Source organism: Pteropus vampyrus, unplaced genomic scaffold (assembly GCF_000151845.1).
Source record: "Pteropus vampyrus isolate Shadow unplaced genomic scaffold, Pvam_2.0 Scaffold33, whole genome shotgun sequence".
Classification (NCBI taxonomy): domain Eukaryota; kingdom Metazoa; phylum Chordata; class Mammalia; order Chiroptera; family Pteropodidae; genus Pteropus; species Pteropus vampyrus.
Genome location: NW_011888814.1, coordinates 3,259,417 through 3,268,040, shown reverse-complemented (window position 1 = coordinate 3,268,040; position 8,624 = coordinate 3,259,417). Strand labels below are relative to the sequence as shown.

At 33.0% G+C, this 8,624-nt stretch overlaps 1 protein-coding gene across 1 annotated transcript in view; it reads right to left on the bottom strand.

Annotated features, from left to right (window-relative positions):
- PTPRZ1 (protein tyrosine phosphatase, receptor type Z1) overlaps positions 1-8,624 on the bottom strand; it is a 116,490-nt gene that overhangs the window by 88,455 nt on the left and 19,411 nt on the right. The gene's annotated exons all lie outside the window — the stretch shown is intronic.

Sequence of the window (8,624 nt, the reverse complement as noted above, 5' to 3'; positions counted from 1 at the left end):
AATAAAAATAGTGAAGTGATTTTCATTTAGGGAGAAAAATATATATCAGATCCTCACCCATGACACTCATCATGATAATGACTTAGACCTCTCCACTTCCTGGATTCATAGATTTATTGGGAGAAATGGATCAGAAAGGCATCTACACAGTCTTATCACAATCTCCTCAGCCTGGGTATGGTCTCCTCTTTTGACATCTGTCATCAAAAATCATTCTGTTAAATTAGAGAGCTGAATAGTATCCCCTAAGGGAATGAAGTTTAGCCCACGTGGACAAGTATCTGATTTTAAGTCCAAGGTTGCTGCTCCTTCCTGGAGACTGTCAATCACCTCCCCAGCTATGGGCAGCTTCTTTACTAAACTGGATACCTGCACTTTTGTTGGCCTGCTCTATGCGTCAGCATTGGAACGCCCAGGGTCTTTCTCTTCTCATTTCTGACTATTTGAGAAGGAGCCCAACTGTGGAATTGCTTGGGATCTTTGTTTCCAGCACAGCATGGTGCAGGCATTTGAGAGCAAGGAAGGCTCTGGGTGGGAAGTGGCCCGGAAACATCACATTTAATCTGGAACCTGCTCCAGCTGATGCCAGGCTCTACTCTGCACTCAGCTACTGCTGCTGGATTTCCTCCTCGATTTCCTCCTGAGTCATGATAAAACTGTCTCCCAGAGACTCCCTACTGCTTCTCTCTCAGTTCTGGCTTCCATCAGGCCCTTCCATCACCTCCCGAGGATATTAGACACTGTTTTGAACTTACCTCTAAATACAGTTCAAGTTCTTTACCCTCTCCATGAAACCCTAGGCTTATACAATTTGAAGAATAAATCTGGGCAGCTGTTATAAGCATCCTGGAATCTTTCATGATTATTAAGAAGCTTCTTACCCAGTCTATAACAGTTCGAGGCTGGTGTGCCAGAGGCCACAAAGGACCTCTAAGATTCTCTGCACTCCAGCCAGAAAAAGTCCTAGCTTGGGCCCAGACAAGGGCTCTCTTATCCAAACAAAACACAGAACATGGTTCAAACAGAGATGTGGTATTCATAGGTAGCAGAATAAAGAGACAGACATATTGACACATGTACATATTCAAGTGATAAAGAAAATAAAATCTATCAGTCCTAAATATATCTGAATATATTTCAGAATCATTTTGTAATTTTGTGCTTCAGTCATGAAAATGTAGTTAATAAGAAATCTTTCTAAATTTAAGTAAGTAGTTTACATATCTTTCATCTTTTAACTCTTTAAAAATCTTTGATTTAAAGAGTCAAAATTACCATACAGAAAACACAGGAAAATAACCAAATAAACGTTGCCTTCAGTCTTTACTGATTCATAAAATAGGAAGGTGATATAGGTCAACTTAAAATAATTGCAGTGCTATTTTTGCCTAAAAGTTGAAAACATTTAAATTAATTTTCTGTGACAACACAAACTGTGGCCTAATCTTAGATTTTTTTTTATTCACTATGTAATATATTCTCTTTTTTCTTTTGCTGAAATATATATTTCACAAACTAGAGCACTCCAGAGAAAAGAACACAGAGAGTAAAATAAAGAAGTCCCAGAAAAGGGCGGAACAACATACATAGACATGAAATCCAGAAGTGTGAACACAGACTGAAGAAAAACAGCTCGATTTTCTCATCTTTAGCTGCCAGGAGGCTGGACTAGAGAATGTATACAATTTTAACTTTACTCATAGTGGAATACTCATTAATATATAGTATTACTGTTAGATATATTTAGCAACAATTATTTAATCGTGATATTATTTTGCAGCCACTCTTTATCTTTTGAATTATATATTAAATGATAGTTGTAGACAAATTCTGAATTTTAGATCATTTAACTGAACTTGTTCCATCTCTACAATAAAGCCTACTCTACTCATCATATTTAGCATAGGAAATTTTTCCCAGAACATAAATCTTAGCTAAAGTATTAAACATACAGATAATAGAAAATACCTGCGTCTATAATATGCATTCAAGTAAATCAACTCCTTCTAAATCCTTTTGTAGATTATCACATACGCCCAGACCTGTTTAATCTGTTTAGACTCAAGTTAAGACATTGCCAAATAATAATCACTTGGATTGCAGTGAACTTGCTTGAAGAACTTTCCTACAACATTTATTTGATCCATGGACAATTAAGTAGGACATTATTAAAAACTTTCTATAAGTACAAAAACTGAAATGCAGAGTAGTTCAGCAGACTGGTCAGTCTGTGTTAGCGATGTTGAGAAAGCCTGATGTTAACTTCCCTCTCTGCTCTGGTTAGATGTCTGTGACATCCTCTCACTGCAACTCAGCTAAGCAGAGGCCCTATGTTTTGACTGGTGAAAACCCAAAGCTGTGTTTTTTATCCAAATACCTTGCCCTTCTTAGCTAAAACAAATCTAAGTATGTTGAAAACCTTTTGTTTCAATATATTTGTTAAAAAAATTGGCATGATATAAACAGTATACAATAAATGGTGAACATCTCTGCCTCCTTTGGCCTTCCATGATCCCATTTCTCAGGGGTAACTATGGCCAACAGGTTGGTGTGTATCTTTTCAAGCCTTTCTTCTATGCTCATGTACAGGTTTTTTTGTTTTGTTTTGTTTTTTGTTTTTTTTTTTTTTTAACAGAAATGAAATAATTCTATACATAGAGTTCTGGAACTTGCTTTTTTTACTCCAAAGTTGGAAATGATAAATGAACTATTCAATATAAGGAATAATGAATCAAAGAGGAAAATATAATATGTTAAAAAGATATTTCAGATTCTTAAGTAAAAAGAGGAACGATGAGCCAGAAATTAGCCATTATTCTACATGGGTTGAAATTTACTGAGTTACATTTACCTTACTTTCTCCTAGGTTAAGAAGTAAAACGCTAAACCTAACTGAATCAAAAACTCAATGCCAAACATCGAGCCACACTATATACAACATATTATGGCTCTTTAGTTTGCCGTAAGTAGTACTTTCTAGTCTATATATTTATTGGAATGGAAATACTGTTTAGACAAATATTCTATTTAAAGAAACAATCAGTTCAGTATTTAAAGCCTCCTTCCTTTTGGAGTTTTCAGCCAAGTGTCTAATAATGACTCCTATGTGCCTTTCTTACTTATATCTAATGCAATCCTTTAACTAAAACTTTAAAGGTGTCTAGGTGTTAAGAACTTGGGAATATTTCAATATAAAAAATTTCATTTTCAAGTTTCTTGAAAATATAATGAAAGAGAAAGAACAGAATATTTTTAAATATTCTGTAAATAAAGATTAGATATTCAGTAAATAAAGACTAGATTTCAATAGTGATACTTCTAAAATGGAGCAGTGAAAATGCATTCTTTTCCGATGATCTCATCATTGTGTGAAGTTGTGAGGGTCTAACAATTCAAACAGAAGGAATATTTTAATATTTCACATCATTATCATGGGCTACATGCTCATGACATCAAAGAAAGGCCAAATAACTTAGTTATTATTTTCACTGAATTGTCTTTGTTTAGGCATTATGATAGAAAATTTAAGGCTAACAGGAAGAAGGAAATTCATTTTCTGAAATGAATTTCAGAACCCTTAGAAGAACTGAAGTTACTAAGGAAAGAATTGGAGTTTAGTACTGATATTCCCAGATTTACAATTGTTCTTTTGTCTCAAAGTGATATACACACCTAGCTCACCTTCTTATAATAACTTTAAAAATGGGACTGTCAACTGTATTTACCACCCTGTCATTTCTCAGCATAATTGTAGCCTACATCCTGAATAGAAAGTTGTTTTTAACCTATGTAAAAAAATCCACACAACTGAAAGAGTAATACCTTCTTTGCTTCCACCTTTTCTTTCTCCACCCATCTGGTAGTTAGCAAGGATTTCTATTGTTTCTTCACATATTACAATTGTGAAATCTTTCATAAACAACCTTAGCCAAAGTGATTTCATTTCAACAATGTTTGATGTTCTGTATATTTCTAACTGGCTTATGGTAAAGCAATGAGCTCTCTTACAGACATATGTTTTGATGTTCTCAGTAATTTTTATTAATAGAATTCTATATGTACAAGCATTCAAGGGCAAGTCCTTCCTTCTGAGATTGTAGCTAATAAGACAAATTTAAATGCTAACACAATACAAAAAGGGACAGATAATAAGATAAGCTGTTATGAATGAAATTAAGACTAAGCATGGTCAAAAACAATTTACTTCAGCCATTCATCAATTAGTTAAATTTAGGAATCTTATAATTAATTTATTCTTAATTTTTAATTCAGTTAGTATAGATTTTCATCTTCTAGGTGGAATAATATGCATGGAAATTGAAAATACTATCAATCTTTAACTACTGGTATTAATGAGAAAAGACCCTGAATAACCAAAGTAATTCTGAGAAAAAATAACAAGGCCAGAGGTATCACTGCCTGACTTCAAAATATACTACAAAGCGACAATAAGAAAATGGTGTGGTTTGGGCAGAAAAACAGATACACAGACCAACGGAACAGAACTGAGAGTCCAGAAATAAACCTTCATATAGACGGGCAAATAATTTTCGACAAAGGGGCCAAAAACATACAATAGAGAAAGAAAAGCCTCTTCAATAAATGGTGATGGGAAAATTGCAAAGCCACATGCAAAAGAATGAAACTAGATGGCTATCTGTCACCATACACTGAAATTAACTCAAAATGGATCAAAGACCTAAAAATAAGACATGAAACAATAAACTGCATAGAAGAAAACATAGGTACTAAACTAGTGTGCCTTGGATTTAGAGAGGATTTCATGAATTTGACCTCATGGCAAGAGAAATAAAAGCTACAATTAATGATTGGGATTATATCAAACTAAAAACTTCTACACGGCAAGAGAAACCATCAGGAAGACAAAGAGGTAACCATCAAAATGAGAGAATATATTTGCAAATGACGCCTCTTAAAAGGGCCTATATTTTGGATATTAGACCTACCTCCACAGCAAATGATGTTTTTGATCTCTAGACTGTCTCCTAAAGGAGCTGAAGCCAGCAGGCCTTAAGTTATAAGCAGAATGATGTAACCTGGTTATGAAGCAAAGAACTGTGTGTTTAGGCAAAGACTCTTCCATGAATGCCTGGTCGCTCTATAGGTGCCATGTCTATACACAATTAGACCATTAAAAGAACTCCATGGCTTCCTCCTAAGATAACAGAATGTGCAAATAATAAACTCAATGTTAAAACTTCTGTCTTCTGATCTGATGAGGCACAACCAGCTGCTTAGAGAACCTGGTCTGTTGGAAAACACACAGCACTACCACTCTACCAGTCAACACAAATCGGCCCTTGGTGGGGAGAACTGTAACCCTCTCTCCCCCTAGAATTTAAGTCCTCCATTTTCTGATTCTAGGTTTAGGGAGAATGAAGGATGTATTTAAACTTGTTTTTCATTTTACTCAGAGTTGGTGAATATCTGAGTTCTCTGGTTAAAGTTTTATTGTCTAAAGAAAAATAACCTTTTAGTTCTACCTCTGAAATGAGGAAATTGTTAAAAAACTAAACTAGGATGATTTTTATTGTATATATTGCTTTCTACCCATAGCAAAAATCATGTAAACAATAATAGTGGTGAATTTTTAAAAGATGGTTTATGATATTCTTAGTAGTTAAAAATAAAAATGTAATATATAATACAGAAAAATTGGTCCAGGGCCTAGAATCAAATCCAAAGAAAATAAGATGCAAATTTATTCAAATAGAATATAACATGTACATTTTTAATAAAAAAGTGCGATTTTTTTGGGATAAACAAATGAATCATCCATTTTTAAATACTAGTTAGTTATTCACATCTATTATTCCTAATAGCAAAATATAGACAAAACAGAAAAAAGAACTACATTTAAGTAATAAAAGCGATGTACAATTATGTAAAATTTTTGCTTTTATATGTTCCTCAGGACTTAAAATATTAAAAATAAAAACTCGATATTCCTTAGATATACTGGTCAAATTATAAGGGGGTAAATTAAGGGCAGGTCCTTCCATATAATATCATTCAGATCTGCCTCATACTTAGCATAAGTAAGTCTTAATTTGTTTATTTTTCTTGCTCTGATGGATGTCTTATTTTCCATGTTCTAATTTATCTTATTTCACAGAAGAGGTAATACAAATAGCTAATAGAAATTGAAATCTTGACTTCAGTGGTAATCAAACAAAATAAATTAAAGCAAATTGTCATTTTTAAAGCTATCAAATTAGGAAAGATTTTCAAAAAGATAATCATCATCCTAGCTAGCATTCTGTTGGATAGTCACTAATTTATAATATATATTCATGTAACCTCTCTGTAAAGCAATTAGGCTGTGTGTATTAAGAATTTTGAAGTATTCTCTAATAGAGAAATGATAAAATACAAATAAAGGCATATATCAATCTGTCTATTAATTTATTGTCATTTTTATACCAACTTAAATATCTAAAAATAATGGATGAATAAAAATAAAAAAAATTATTTAATGAAATGTTAGGCAGACATTAAAGTACCATGATCAGCAATAATCACCACTGAAATGAGAAAATGTTCAAAAATAATCTCTAGAGTAAATTGAATGCATAACTCTATGTATAAAATATATAAACATAATAGAACAAACTGGCCTGATAGGAATTTACCAATTTTTAGTAGATATCCCTGGAGGTAGTAAAGAGTGATTTTTTATGAGTAATCAACATTTTTATTCTCTGTGATTTTCAATGACTCTTCTTATAAGTTTTACAGAAAGAAATAATCTTTTCGATTAGAATGCTGTATTTTAATAACTAAAAAATGATTTTTACATATATTTTATTTTTCAATTACAGTTGACACTCAATATTATTTTATATTAGTTTTAGGTGTACACATAGTGATTAGACATTTATGTAATTTAGAAAGTGATCCCCATGATTAGTCTAGTACCCACCTATCACAATACATAGTTTTATTGACTGTATTCCCTGTGCTGTACTTCACATCCCTATGACTATTTTGTAACTACCAATTTGTACTTAATCCTTTTACCTTTTTCACCCAGCTTCCTAACCTCCCTTTTATATGGCAACCATCAGAATATTCTCTTATCTATGAGTCTGTTTCTGTTTTGTTTTTTCATTTATTTTGTTCTTTAGATTCCACATATAAATGAAGTCATATGGTATTTGTCTTCCTTTGTCTGACTTATATCACTTAGCACAATATCCTCTAGGTCCACCCATGTTGTTACAAATGATGAGATTTCTTTCTTTTTTTATGGCCTAGCATTGTTGGTGGGATTGCAAATTGGTGCAGACACCAAGCAAAACAGTATAGAGGTTCCTCAAAAAATTAGAAATAGAATTACCATATGACCCAGCAATTCCACTTCTGCATATTTATCTGAAGAAATCCAAAACACTAATTTGAAAAGACATATGCACCCCTATATTCATTGCAGCATTATTTACAATAGCCAGAATATGGAAGCAACCTAAATGCACATCGATAGACAATTTGATAAAAAAGATGTGGTACATCTATACGACAGACTATTACTTCGCCACAAAGAGTGATTTTTATATTCTTCTAAAATTCTAAATTTTCTACGATGACTATCTACTACCTTTGAGGGAAGAACAAAAGAAGAAATAAAATGCATACCTATCTACAAAATTCATTGTACTGCTGCCTTTCATCTATAAAGTTCAAACAGGGTAGGATCAGGTTAAAGCCCTTCAAATATGATTACACTTTATTAATCCAGCCTTATTTCTAAGGAGTAACTAACTCTACTACTCAAGTTTGTCTCAGGTGGCCAGCAGGCATGTCATGGTCCATCTAACGCCACCCACGTTCTTCCCATCAGGCCTAGAGCTTCTCCTCTACCCCAGGGTTTCTGGATCACAGTTTCTGTTTTTAACTATTTTAAGCCAACTTCAGATATTTATGATGCTCTAAGCTAAGTCTGACAATCCTACAAAATCATTTTAGACCCTGAGTCTAATTAACACAGTATAGTAATTCAGTGGAAAGCCCCTTCTAGAACAAAAACCCCATCAAAATTTGTTAAATGAATGAAAAAAATCACTGTGATCATAACAACAGCCGATATTTCCTGAGAGCTTTCTATTTATAAGGCACTGTGCCAATTTCATTTATTTTACTTAGAGCCTCAGGTAGTTTATGCATATTTCCCAAGGAGATATAGGCAGTGTGGACCTGAGATTCACATCCAGCTCTAACTGATACCAGTATCTCTACAATAACAAATCCGCTTACTGAAAGACCACTAGAAATCATTTTGCATATAACATATTTTTTACTAATTAATCTAAATGAATATCCATGTAGCTGAGTTAAAAAGATGGATTGTTACAAAGTTTCCTCTTATATATAAAAATAGATAGAAAGCCAATAAAATTTTCTGCTGAATCTCATTATACAATGATGTTTACCTGTGTAGGACCAGCCAATCTCTTCAACAAGTTTTCTCTGCTGTCTGTAGTATCCATAAGTCCAATCTATAAGCAAGAAAAACCCATTAATCAATGTGTAGAAAAATACGTGTCTAAATTTAGAAATACAAAATGTCCAGATCATCCATACCATAAATAGTTTCTGATTACTCC